General features: G+C 34.0%; 1 protein-coding gene across 10 annotated transcripts in view; it reads left to right on the top strand.

The window, feature by feature from the left end:
• LOC118739457 (putative uncharacterized protein DDB_G0286901) overlaps positions 1-14739 on the top strand; it is a 180078-nt gene that overhangs the window by 55062 nt on the left and 110277 nt on the right. For 2 of the 10 annotated variants that reach the window (XM_036470802.1, XM_036470801.1), the window contains exon 1: positions 9578-9947. The exons of the other annotated variants lie outside the window; for them this stretch is intronic. The gene's annotated coding sequence lies outside the window, so the exon portion shown is untranslated. Of the gene's footprint in view, positions 1-9577; positions 9948-14739 lie in introns of those variants that run through there. 10 annotated transcript variants of the gene reach the window in all.

Here is a 14739-nt window from a genome sequence, read left to right as displayed (position 1 = left end):
GTGCAGTACTTAGCTTTAGGGGTTAGATAAACTAACAAAAACACTAACAAATAAAAATAAGAATACTAAAACTAAAATGACGGATCCCATTGATAAAGTATTTGATCTATGTATTAGATTCAAGTGTTCTTTGTGGAGGGATAATGACATATACAGACGGCAACGTTAATTCGGCTGCGTTGCAAATACATACCAAATCTAACACTCGAAGCTTTCTACAATAAAGGCGATGGCAGTGAATTTAGTATACGGGCTTTAATCCGGTTCAACTGCAATCAATTTCCGATATAACTGCCAATTAATGAGTTGATCCGGATCAAGGCTGTCGTCTGTCTATGCCTTAAGTCACCTAATCTTAATGATATCTACTATAGTAACACATCTCTATATGGCTGTATGTCTTCGGGGATCCATGCATTTTTGTGCAAGCTTGCGATACCATTTAGATCCTTGGAACTGAGCTTTGGCTATGATGGTTCTTGTTCTACGCCTCGCAAAATGCAGTATTCGAAATAATTTATACAGTGTTTCAGTATTCTGCAATGAATAGCAAGCAAGCGTATATCTACTGTGGTTAAGGTTAATTTTTTAGAAATCTTTGCTGATATGTCTATTTATTATCTTCTGAGTTTTTCAAGTAATATCGGACCTCGTTTTTTGCCAGCCATACTAATTTCGCTAATAGATCTTTATGGCAGTTCGGTCAAACGTCGTAGAGCTAGGCTGCTGCTTTTCGGGGCTTCATCGTCCCTGTATCGACTGTGGCCGGCGTCCTAAGTCCGGCACATCTTATTCACAGCTCAAATGCTTGTTGATACTCGTATTTGAAGGCGATAACTACCCAGATTGGCAAATTTCTTAAAAAAATTTGAGATTTTTCTGGCAACTTTAGTACGCCACTGAATGCACTATCCATGTTAATTTGAAAAGTTTTCTTTTTCTCCTGTAAAATTTCTGAGTTGTCAAGTAGGGCATTTTGTATTGATAATGACGATATGTTAATAGAATTCATGGATAATTATATAAATAAAAACATATATATAATTGTAAAGAAGGCCAAAGGAAGCTTCCCATTGGACGCATTTATTCAGTTCTAAGGCGTCCAGATTTCGGAACATTCTTGAAAAGATTTCGTGGTAATTTCTCCAGTTTCAGTTATCCAAAAAAAAATACCGGTTAACTAACTATAGATACTTAGTAGATTTTAGATGACTTACATCACTGCCCAGGCAATGCTATAAGCCATGGTCTCCTTAGACCGACTAGATTACAATGAATATCACTTGAATTTTTTGGTTCTATAATAAATATGCATGTATGTTTCTTTACGTACATACTATGTACGAATTTATATGCCAATAATTAAATTGAAAATGCCCAATCAATCTTACATACCGTAAATTTTGCCCCATTGTAGCAAATTGATTTATTGAAACCAAATCATTTTTGCAGTTTTTTTAAAGTAATATTTAACTAGCATTGGCATTGCGAATTAATTAATATATTATTCTGTTCGAATGTATGTGTGTTTGTGCGAATGTTTTCGTATCCATGCATATGTAAGTATACCCCACATACTCCAGCAAGTCAAGGCTACCTCAAAAACGTGAAAGCTAATTGAATTGTAAAACATAATTCAATTTGTTCTTCTACTTATTTTTAATAATTTTTAAATTAATGTACTAGCAATTAATTACTGCTTAAAACTGCGGCTTTGAGTATTAAGTCGCTATTTATCATCGAATCGTTCACATGGCATTATTTTGATTTGTAATAAGTTGTAATTCAATGACCCTTATTGATACAGGAATAGACTCTTCAGAGCTTCAATTGTGTTCTCTGGTTTGAGCACTGTAAAATCTAACACATTTCAAATACCAATTCGCACATTAATGTTTAAGTTTTAATACATTTTACAAATTATTATGCCATATTTTCACTGGGCATAAGTGACAAAGTTGATCATTATAGCGGTTTTCCACTGGGCATTAAATGAAAAAATTTGTGTTGACAATATTGGGCATTAAGTAACACCTGTGTAAAAAAAAAATATTAAAGCTCTTTTTTTAGCATTGCATTTTTTTAAATAAGAAAAATTTTTTGTTGTTCTAATGGCTAATGAAAATTCGGCTTAGAGTGCTTGTTTTTCAAGCACCATATAAATTTCAATATATCTGTTTTTAAATAAAATGCATATTCATATTTAGATCAGCCTAAAAAATATTAACTAATTTGAATAAATAAATATTAAATAAATAAAGAAATAAAATAAAAGCAATTTTGCAATGCTATAATAAATTGTTATAATAACTTTAACTAAAATCCTTTGCACTACAAATTTTTCAGTTGAATGTTGTCAGTTGATATTCGTTGCAATCAAAATGCAGTTTGATATAATTACATTCACATTTGCATAATCATATATTTATGCATAAAAGACCATAAAAGCAAATATACAAATATATTCGTACATAGATACATATATACATATGTACATCCAAACACGCGATATTTTCTCACGCCCGATAGTCACATAAAACAAGCTGCAGTGCACATCTTCGTTGACTTCTGTTCACTTGTTGCATTGTTGGCTACACTTGAGTGACTTTTTCACAGGTAAGGGTAAAATAAAAAAAAAAAGAATATGCGACAAAAAATGTGAAGCAATAAAAAGTTTTGTATACCTCGATCATTACACCACAACAATTTGCCAAGAATGCATTTTTTGTTTGACTCATACGTGGGCTTACAATACTTTTTTTTTATTTTCAAATGATCGCAAAGAATTTTGCATAATTGCAAAATTGTTATACATAGGAAATATATGAAAATAATTAGCATTCATAATTGCTATAATAAGTTAGTATATAATATTATAATAATGGGTAACTGGAAAAAGAGTTTTGAAAAAGGAATATTATGAAAGCTATGGAAGTAGGAAGTAGCCGTAATATTTTTATTGGTAAGAGTTATTTACTGTCGTGTATAACTAGTTATACGTATGTTCACATTTGTATGGAATAAAGTGCTTTGCTTTTCTCATGCATAGGATACCAAATTTGTATGAAAAATTCTCTCTGATTCCATTCGATTTTATTCGTATACTGCAGAAGGGAATTTAACGCAGAACTACACTGTAGTGAAATTCGTTTCAAATACGTTCCATTTTGTGCAAATGTATGCTGTATACATCATTGGAATGTTCCAGTAAAATAAAGCCAGAGAAAATACTACTCACGGGCTTTATTTCCTTTTTTATGAAATAAATCAAGCGGGCTTTATTACCTTTTATTGGTGGGCGCTATTTCCCCTTCGAGATGGAAATAACGCCCATAAGCTTTATTTCTCTTTTTGTTGGAAATAAAGCCCATGAGTTTTTAGTACAACGCGAGGCTTTTAAGTTTATATCCTGATTAATTTGACATATAGGCGATTTAAACAAACAAAAAAATTATAAAAATAACTTTTATGGGTCGGCAACGTGTTCCGAAAATGGCCAAAAACAAATTTTCTGCGTGGAAATGTTTGTTTTTTGCTTCATAGTAGCCGAAGTATTTGGTATCTTTGCTAAGACCGCGTGGCTTTTAAAATCTGGCTCTAAAATGTTTTCGTAATTTGACATCGGCTGCCTTTTAAATTTTTGCGGGTTTTGAGCTACTCTCTCCGGCAAATTTGGACGATTTGTCTAAGTTGTTAAAGATAATCATGATATATTTAGGTTGACATTAAAACTGTCTAGTGAATTTGAGAAATTTTCTCAAGGTCCTTCCACTGTTAAATCTTTGTAACTCGTAACTGAACGTTATGTAAAATAAATAAAAAAGCGAAAGGATCGCTGTTTCAAATGTTCCTGGCTTTAAATGTGTACGACAATTTTGAAAAAAAAAACTAAACAACTGACACCTTGCTAATTATATTTAATCAAAAAGGCAAACAGTTGTGCGCAGCAAAGTCATAAAGAGGTATGAGGATTGAATGTCGTGTCATAGCAGCAAAAAAAAAGAAAACATGTGCAGGAATAAAGGTTACTGAACTACATACAATCATAATGCTATTCTAAAAATACCTAAGCTGGTCGAACCTTACCACTGTTAAGTGATTTATATCTCTAATTCATCTATAAACCTTACTAAAGTAAGTAGTAAGGACTACTAATGGTGTTTTTTGAGTTGTTTCGTTAATGCAGAGTACCATCGATATGTACGGTGCAACTTGTTTGATGGCGAACCTGTTAGCGTAATCGTATCTTATTGGTTTCATTTGAGAATTAATTTTCTTTGGCTGAAATTTTATTTTAAAGCTATGTTTTGTGTAAAAATATAAATATTTATGTATTCTTTGGTTGAAAAATATTGAAAATTTTAGTAATTTTTTTTTTGTAAAAAAATGAATTTTGTTTTAAAAACATAATGAAGAGTAAAGCACTTTTTGAGTATAAAAATTAGAAAAAAGAAAATAAAACTCAACATAAGCAAACCAATTGCACCTCAAAACAAAACAGAGAAAAATCATATCAAATGGTGTTAATGGAATGAGAAAATCATGCCACAAAATGAAAAGTAAAACCGAAAAGACAATAGGAAATTTAGATTATCATCAAAGGCAATGAAAACGTATGAAACAAAAAAAAACTCATAAATAGGTACATACATACAGTGGCGAAAATATAAATAGGGATGTGACATTTTAACAAGTTTTGGCTATCTATATATTTTATATTTAATGTTTATTTCATTTTCTTACGAGTGTATAGCTCGTCTAACAAAACCATGTAAGTCGGAATTTCAAACCTTTTACAAAAATTATGAAAATTCGGCGAAGTTTCATAATTAGATTTCCTAGAAACATTCTGAGTATGCAGTTTTGTAGCCCTTAAAATTCTAGTGCAATAAATTGGACGTTTCAAGTACCTAGGAGCTACCGTTGATTTTTGACAATTTAATTTTTTTTTTTAATTTGCTGCTCATTTTCTCCATATTAAAAAAACATTGTCGAACGTACACCGACAACGAAAACAAACAAAAAAAAAAAAACCCAAAATCAACATTATTTTGTAGCCACTACAAAATTGAACTTTATTATACTAGTATTGAATAGACATACCATACTAGTGACTAAAAAATTTTAAACCTCGATGCAATTTTGTTGAAATTTTGTTATGCGGACTTATCTGCTTTTTGTTCGATAACGAGCTATACTTTCATTGAAAATAAATCTTGCGAATCTCGTTAAAATATCGCGTCCCTATTCATATTTTCGCCACCGTACAAACATACATACATATGTATGTATGTGAGATTAAATTGGGTTGAAAAAGTGTTTGCAGATCTGCAATCAAAACAACAAATGCCACGCATTTTTGCATTGAAAAATTATCAAAGCAAAAACAAGACACGCAGTGTAGAAGCATAGAGCATAGCAAAAAAGAAAAGCGGAAAAGTTTTCATTTTTATTTTCTACTCAGACCAAAATCGCAATATGGAAATTTTGCGCTAAAGATGCATCAACGGCGTGAAACGTGAAAGTGGGTGAGAAAAATTAGAAAAATTAGCGTGCAGCTGTTGATTGTGTTAGGAGAGGTGAGCAATGGCAGAGGATGCGGCGGGTGGTGGGGTGCTAACAAAGCATTAGCATTGGAAAATGTAGCGACTGCTGATTGGAGAGATTCACTTTTTCTTGCATTTCTGCGTGTATATATACATACATACATACATAAATACTGGTATTACGAAAATGGAGAATGCGCGATGAATTGCACAGATATTTACGGCATCTGAGTATAAAATATATGTACATAAATATTGTACAAGTGGCAGAAAGTGAAGTTTAGACATTTATGGAAGCTTTAAATTAAACTATAACTTCTCTTGTCTCCTTTTAATTTGAAATTCTTGATCGCAGTTACCTTTTAGATAAGATGCCCGCAACGTTGCCTTCTTTATCATACTGTCAAACGCTATTTAGTTCCAACTAATCAAGTACTCATAGTTACTACTACCTAATTACATATTTACTTAAGTATAAGCTGGAAAGATTGTTTGAATGCTATTTATGTAAATTTCGGTTTTAGATTTTAACTATTGTGACTTTTTGCGACTCTTCGGAATTTCTTAGCGTATTTTCGGAACAGTTCGGGATTGTTTTGGCATTTTTCAGAACTCTTTGCCTCCTAATTTTCAGGTTTGGAGATTATTTGGTTTTTTCCAAGATTTTTTGTGAGTTAAATTTTGCAGAACCTTTCTGGATTTTCGAGGATTTTAAGAGACTTTCCGTGATTTTCTTGAAATCTATTCGGAATAGCTTAGAACATTTTTTTTAATTTTTTTCGAGCGTTTTATTTTCGGGGACTTTGTAATTTTTTCGGTATTATTTAAACCTTTTCAAGAATTTTCGGAATTTACAGTTTTTTTTTGGGATTTCGTATATTGGCTTGGGACTTATTTTAGAGTTTTTGGGAGTTATATTTTTGGGGGAGTTTTGTAATTTTTTCGCGATTTTTGGAATTTTTTTTTCGAGAATTTTCGGTATTCTTCTGGGACTTTCAATTTGCCAGACACTTCGGGATTTTTTTTAGCTTTCTATCAATTTTTTTTTAGGCATTCGAGATTTTTTGTTATTTTTCGAGAGTTATATTTTTGGGGATGTCGAGACTTATTGGGATTTTTCGGATTTTTTCGGGAATTATTTAGTTAGGGGGCCTTTATGTTTTTTTCTGAATTTTTGGAATTTTTCGAGAATATTCGGTACTCTTAATTTTTTATTTTCCGTACCTTTCGGGCTTTTTCGTGTTTTTTCTTCGCTTTTAACAGGCATTTCGGGAGCTTTTCGGGACTTTTTTGGTGCCGTTCAAGATTTGATTTGTGTTTTTTGATCTTTATTCTTACGGAATTCTATACCTTTTGAGACCTCTTCAGGACTTTTCAGGAGTTAATTTCACTAGAGCCTTGGAGATTCTTCTGATCTTGAGTATTTCTTCGGAACATTTCGGGATTTTCGAAGATGCTTCGACGCGGTTTGGGATTTTTCCATGACCGTTAACGCATTCTGCGTGTTTTATTTTCGGGCTTTTGGGCACGATACTTTTCTGCCCTTTCGTAATTTTTTCTGGGGTGTTGGTATTTTCCGAATATTTAAAATTTTCTGTGATTTTTTTCAAAACTTCGGATATATATTGGATCTTTTTATGTTTTTCGTTTCAGAATTTTCAGTATTTTTAAGACTATGTTGAAACCGTTCAGTGGTACTCCGGGAATTTTTAAGTTTTTTTCGATACTTTTCAAGAGTTGTATCTTTCGGGGATTGTTGGATTTGTTTTTCTTTTCATTATTTCGGCAATAATCTGGATATTTGGGCGACTTTTCCAGTTTCTTTTCGGTCCATTCCAGAATTTTTCTGTCTTTTCAGGGTTACTATAGATTATTTCTGGACATTTCGATACCGTTCAGGATATTTTCGGTACTTTTCGGAATTTTTAAATTAATATATTTGCATGTACATACATATGATACATTCCCGATATGGTCTCTCATTTAAACATATCGACCGCTTTGCGCAAAATTATCGTATGGTACAAAAACCAAATTTTAAATTTACTTGTATTTTTCTTTGATTCGGCTTGGACCATCATTACCTAAGTATAGATTTGCTGAGATAATTGAGAAATATAACTAAAGGAAAAACTTTTTTGCAGAATCGTCTTTACATTCTAATTTCTTAGCACATATGATAATTTCGCCCACAAGAAAAAATTCATTGTCATATACGATATAATTTACATTAAATTTTTGGGGTAGCGTCAAAACGTGAATTTCGTAAAACATACGATAATTTTGCGCAAAGTGGTCGATATTGTTACAATTATCCGAAATCTTTCAGGTTCGTTTCACCGGATTTTTAAATAAACGCTCAAATTACAGTAAACTAACTTTATTGTACAACAAATACTTGTTAAGGCAATTGAGCTCTGTTCTCTTAGCTTTCTGTTTTACAACTGAACTCTTCGTGCGCTGTAGACACGCCTTTATATACCCGCGTCGCTTTGCACTCATGGCAACTCTAGAAGGTTCTCCTCGAAAGTTCTAGTTATCGAACATTCCCGTCCTTCACTACTGGAACCTTCTGTCATTCTTCTCTGTTCTGCTTTGACCTGCCATTAGAGTTTTGCAATATTTGCCACAATATGTACATACGTACATACGTCTCATTCCGAAGCGATCAACGTGGCGTATGAGCAACATAACCAAATTGTTACAACATATAAGAATAAAGCCACCCAAAATACTTAAAGCAGATATTTATGGCTTCAATTCCCGTCAGATTCTCGGTAACAATCACGTTTTCAGATCCTCCTAAGCCTGCCAGTGCCAGATCGTTTTACCTTGAAAGAGCTTACGTCCTAAGATTTCAATTAGATGCCCGTTGTAGTGAGAACGCTTCATCGATGAGCTGGACTGAGTGTTCAGCTTGAGAGTTCTTCTCATCTGGGTTATGCCGACTTCAAAAGCTGTTAATTGGATCTAGGGCTTTCTTCGTTTCACAAATTTAAGAATCCGGAATACCAAAAAGCTTTGCATTCATCCCACCCTGGACCCGTCATTGCACAAGAGTTCAGAGTACGATTGAATCATTACTTTCATATTTCCTGAATGGAGGAGTGGGCGCGATTCAACTTTTGGAATCAATACCAAGTGAATCTTTTCGCGAATGGATAGAAGTTCGATAGGGAGATAGGTGGAGTGGTTTTTGTTAGGAACTTTTCATCAACATCAAGTTTAGCTTCAGAATCACTGCACTACGTAGCTTTCAATCGCAGGTAGCTGCCATAAAAGAAAAAATAACACAAGAGGAAAATATTGTATATCGTCCAGTCGGCAATTAAAGTCCTCAGCTTGTTGGGTATACGTTTAAATTTGCTAAGAAAATTCCTAAATTCCCTCTCAATCGCATCAGACTACTGCGCCTGGAAGTTCATATAGATTTAAAGGCATAGCATATCCGAAGAAAGTGCTTAGCTGATGAGCAAAAAGACAATACAGGCCACTGTTGAAGGATTGCCGCCTGATGGAAAATAGTGTGGGGGTTTCTCTGGCGAGGTTTCGACAGTTCGAAGAGCTCTGAGTGGGGACCTTGAAATGCTGGGTGGCTACCCGAAGACGGTCTAAACTAAATAAAGCTCTACAAACCACAGCTCTACATTATTGCCTTACTCACTTCATCGCAAACTATTTGCAAACAATCTACGTATATAATTTCCTAGCGACCCTTAAATTAAGCTTGCTTGTTCATTTCCGCAAATCAGTAGCCATAATTATGAGCTAAAAATGTGTAAATACAAACATATTTATTTATTTATTTTTAGTGCCAACAATTCCACTGCTAGCCAACATGTTGTAGTCAGTGTTGCCGAACAACTTGCTAAATTCACTCCAAAAGCCGCAGCAAGCAACAAGTTGGCGTTTGAAGCTCAAAGCTTTGACTGATTTTGTTGCCAGTGTTGTTGGCTTAAACCGCGTCGCATCGTTCGGCTCAAGCAAACTTGTGTTCACTTATTTATTTTAGTGTTGTGTTTGCAGCAAAACGAAGTGGTTGCGTGCTGGGCTACGTATTTCATGCGCTCATTGAAATCAAAAGCGGCACGAAAAAAGTAAAAAAAAAGTACGAATAAGCAGAGTTTAGAATTTTTTTTTAGGCGCGCGGCAAAACGTGACGGGAAATTCAATACATATAAAGATTTGGTGTGTGACTTAATACATTTGGGTAAAATAAAAATATTTAAATTTTCGAGTTGCCGGTAAATATGTGGCAATAATAACGAACGCATGCAAAAAAAAATATTTTTGTTTGTGGCGTGACTCAAAGTGTGAAAATACATAAAAGTTGTTGTTCAAATATTCAGTTATTACCGTCAAATTTTATGCTGCTGCTCTTTGCAAAATATTAAAACGAAAGTAGGTCTACTAAAAACCTTTTGAATTTGCAATTTCGTAGTTTTTGTTGCTATTATTGTGGTGTTTTGTGGCTTTTGTCTAATGAAAAAAATATTGCGAATCCGCGTTGTTGGTGTATTTTTTGTTTACTGTCACACTCCTCTGTTATTTTAGATGAAACGGAAATCCAACTGCATATTTGGACTTCTTTTGTGATTTTTGAATGAATGTTCTAATTGTGAAAGCGTGACGAGACAGTGGAAATATGCGTAAATGAAAAGAAAAAGCAATTTAAGGAATAATCAAATAAAGGAATATAAGGATAAAAATTAGGATGTAAAATTTTTTTAAAATTTAAAATAAATTAAGTGCCGTTTTCTCACGTAGAGTTTAAAATTGATCTGCCCTTTTAACACATTTTTTCAGAATAAAATTTGTGTTTAAAAGGGCCCTTAGGAAATTAAAAATAGCACGGAAAGTGGTATAAAACAAAACAACTGTAAACGTTAAAAAATGGTTTTGTTATACCAGTAGAGAGCTAAAATTTCATGTTACCCTAAAACAATTGGCGTTTTCACACCGGTCTGATTTTGATTATTCCCAGGTTTCGAAGCTTTTCAGAAAGTAAACATTTTTGTTATGAATTGTAAGGGTATACGTTAGAACGGAATCCCAGGTACAAATGTACTTATGCAAATTTTATATACAAACCGTGCGAAAACCAATAGAATTTTTGTCCACACACACACATAAAAACACAAAAAAAATTTAACATGAACAACCCATATCAAATAATTTGCATATAAATTCATACCAATGCCCTACCTAGGGTTCTATTATACGTTGTAGTTTGCAAGTTTCCGCGCAAGGGTTAAATTAAGTTAAAACAAGTAAGAGCAGCGCTGTCTTCGGCTATGCCGAAGGCTTCATACCTTTCATGAACATCTGCAAATTTTAGTTTGACAGATTACTGATTTTGAATACATCTGCATACATCGATAGAGGAGTTACATACTTATATAAAAAATCGCATCTAAACAATCAGAGGTATGGAAGATATACTTTATATGGCACCAATCTAAGTGATTTTCACTGCTATGTGATCGGTATGTAAACCGGTAACACAATTTGTTGGGTTTAGTTTCCTACATAAAGGAGATATATCGCAAAAACTGGTATCTGAACAATCAGTGCTATAGGAGATAAAGCTTATACAGCATAGATTTTGACGATTTTCTCAGTAGACTTTGTATTATTATTTATAAAATATCTTACGAAATTTATCGGTTTTAGCTGTTCAAATAAAGGAGTTTTACAGTAAAATCCCATATCTGAACAATCAGATGTATGGAAGATATATGTTGTAGTCACCCGATCCTTGTTATTTTCACTGTAAGTATTCTGTTAATAATGAGTGAAAATGGTGCGAAATTTCATGTTCCTAGCTGCATAAATGGAGGAGATATGATAAAAGACCTCATATCTGAACAATCAGTTGTATGGGGGCTGCAGGTTATAGTGAACCGATCTTCGTTATTTTCACTGTAAGTCTTCTGCTGATAATGAGTGAAAACAGCGCGAAATTTCATGGTCCTAGCTGCATAAATGGATGAATTATAACGAAAAATCTCATATCTGAACAATCAGTTGTATGGGAGCTATATGTTATAGTGGTCCGATTCTTCTGGTTCCGACAAATGATACATTATAAAAATACACCTACCAAATTTGATCCGGATATCTCGAAAACTGAGAGACTAGATTGCATACAAACAGACGGACAGACGGACAGACGGACATGGCTAAATCAACTCAGCTCGACGTTCTGATCATATAAGTATACATTTTCATGGGTCTATCTCTTTTTGTTCTGGTACTTACAAACATCGGACCAAAGTTATAATACCATTTCATGCTCATGAAAGGTATAAAAATGCATTATCCAAGTCAAAAATCTTGTTTTTTAATTGTAAAAAAAAATTTTATTTAAACTGTTTTGCATAGCTTTTAACCATTTTTTGTTGGTATTTCTCCTTCTCCTTCGCCTTCGTCAGCATCATCCACACCAACTCCCTTGTTGTTGTTGCTGTGCCAAATATTTTTACGCTGCGTTACGCCTTAATGACTACGCCAAAATGCAGACAAAAAGTAGAAAAAATAAAAAAACAAAAAAAAACACTAAAAACCAAAAACAGCTTTAAAATAGCAACTCATCATTAATGACTGACACCCCACAGCGTTGCCGCCTCTGCATTGATTTCTCAAACTCACATTTATATGTATGTGCACTCATACAACGCCGTTTGCTTTCAGGTGCTGCAAGAGTGTTTGCGTGTGTGTGCCCGAAACGCCTGCGAAAGCCGCGCTTCGATTTTTTACGCTGCTGCCGGCTTCGCTGCATTGCGAATTGATTTTTTTTGCAAGTCAAGTCTGCCATGAAATCTAAAATTAGATGTGAAAAGAAAAATAAGAAAAAAAGTAAATTTAAAAAATATAACTACATATCTTGAAAAACAACTGAGCGATAAAAATGAAAATAAGGCAGTAGTGTTGAAAAAATGGATGAGGCAGTGTTAATAATTTTGCAAAATAAGTTTTTAGTTGTTTTAAGTTTTTAGTTAGTAAAAAAAGGGAAAAGTTAAGATCAATGAAAGATAGTTCATATGCTGTGAAACGGAGAGTCAACTAAAAATATAATAGGGGTATTCATATAACGTAATGAACTGCCAACAAACGTAATAAAATTATGAGGCACAGGTGCGCTTACACAATTTTGCGCTCTTTGTATGCATACTTAACCCCATTCTTCATTTAGCCGTCTGAAAATTAAATTCGTATAATACTAACCTAGTCTTTGAATATTTCGGCTGCAGCGACATCTATTGTGCCATTTTTTCCAGAAGCATTGCTTATCATGAAATGAATCCGCATTATGAATTTAAACCAGATTGTACAATAAGTACGAGTAACTCGACTCCAGCGGCTCCTAGAGAGTTGTCTAGTAGCCTGTAATTGGACCATATACATATGCATGGTATAACCCCGAGAAATTTAACTGACATCTATCCCGTGGAATGAGTTAACCACTTGCAAACTGCAAACATTATGTGCGAAAACGGCGGAAGTAACGATACTCGCTTCTTGTTACGGCTATCAAAGCAAGACTGCAGAGTTATTACCAGATTGCTTACGGGGCATATCCTTGTGGCTGATCATGATCTAAAAATGCGTATCACTAGCGTGGACAGCTGCAGGAAGTGTCGTGAGCGGGAGCCCAGGGAAACCTTGGAACATCTTCTCTGCCGATGTGCTGCACTGTCAAAAACACGACTAAAATGTTTGGGAGCCTACCAATTCGAGAAGTTCGAAGAGGACATCTCAAAAGTAGGGCTGAAATTTCTACATAAATTCGCAAAAAGCGTTGACATCCTTTGTGATGTCTACACGGAGAGAATTTGTTTCTTAAACCAAAAAAAAACACAAGAAAATCGAGACTTTTTTTGAACTTAGAAAACAAATTCTTATTATAAAGAAAATCTAAGAAAATATAATTTGTAAATAAACAAGAATATATTTAATAAGTTTAAGTCGGAACAACGAAAATTTCAAACTCTGTACAAAAATTAGGAAAATTCGACAAACTTTCACCAAAATGTTGAGCTTTTTAATTGATATTTTTAGAAACATTCTAAATAAGCAGCTTTGTTGCCCATTAAATATTAGTGTAGCAAAGTGCAAGTCTGAGGTCCGTTCATTTTTGAAGTTTTTTTCGGGGAAGGTGTTGCTTATTTTCTCCATACGAAAAAATTGTCGAACATACTTTGTATGGAAGAAAATGCGTGAACGAAAAATTGCCAAAAATTAATTGTAAGTCCTAGCTGCTTCAAGATTGCACTTTGGTATACTAAAATTTAATGGACTACAAAATTGCATACTCAAAAAAATTCAAAAAAAAATCTACACCGAATGGGCCTTGCGTGGATACGGAACCAAAGCGAATGAGCCTGGTGGTAAACGAGTACACGGCGAAGTATCTCCTGCACTAGCGCGAGAGAAATATTAGTCGAACGACGTAAGGCGCTTTTGACATTTGTGACAGCGAGTACTGCATGAAACGGTATCTTAAAATACAGCGACTGCGCTGGCTGAGAGGAACTTGACATCAGTCGAAGGGGACGAAAGAGGGACGACTGGCGTGTTATGTTCAACTCGGCCAAGATCAATTAAGCGCTTATAGCGCACTCAAGAGGACTAGTCAAAAATGTATTGCGGGAAAATATTCTACAGTCTAATAAAATCCTATTGAGGCGCTCTAAACGAAATGGCTCATAGTGAAGCACTAACACCTTTTTTAATTTTGTATCGAACTCAGCGCCTTGACATCTTTATTTAAGATATATTTATCGCCTTAATAGTCTTTGTTTATCAATTTAACTAGGAATGCCAATGTGTTCCCTATGCTAATATGAGCAGTCTCTCAGACTCCATGCCCCACCTAGTGGTACGAAAAAAGTGTACATACGTACATTGCAGCACTTGGGTTCTGAGTTAACGAAAGTCTAAGAACGAACATAATTTTAACTTAATGCATTTTAAGATCTGTCTACTTTGCACCACAGAGGCTTTGTAAAAAATGATCGTCACATTTTTAAGAGAAATTTCACTGCAAATTAATAACCAAAAAATACGCAAATTTGTTAATATAAAAAATGCAAATCTTAGCACTGCTTGTATGAGTTTCAAAGCTTTAGTTTGCCTGACTCAAAGCTAAATATTTTATTAATAAAACTTTCCACTTAAATCGTATTTACAT

The sequence above is a fragment of the Rhagoletis pomonella genome, unplaced genomic scaffold, assembly GCF_013731165.1.
Source record: "Rhagoletis pomonella isolate Grant_MI unplaced genomic scaffold, Rhpom_1.0 Rhpom_scaffold_00005, whole genome shotgun sequence".
In the NCBI taxonomy this organism is placed as follows: Eukaryota; Metazoa; Arthropoda; class Insecta; order Diptera; family Tephritidae; genus Rhagoletis; species Rhagoletis pomonella.
This window is presented reverse-complemented; position numbering and strand designations above follow the sequence as displayed.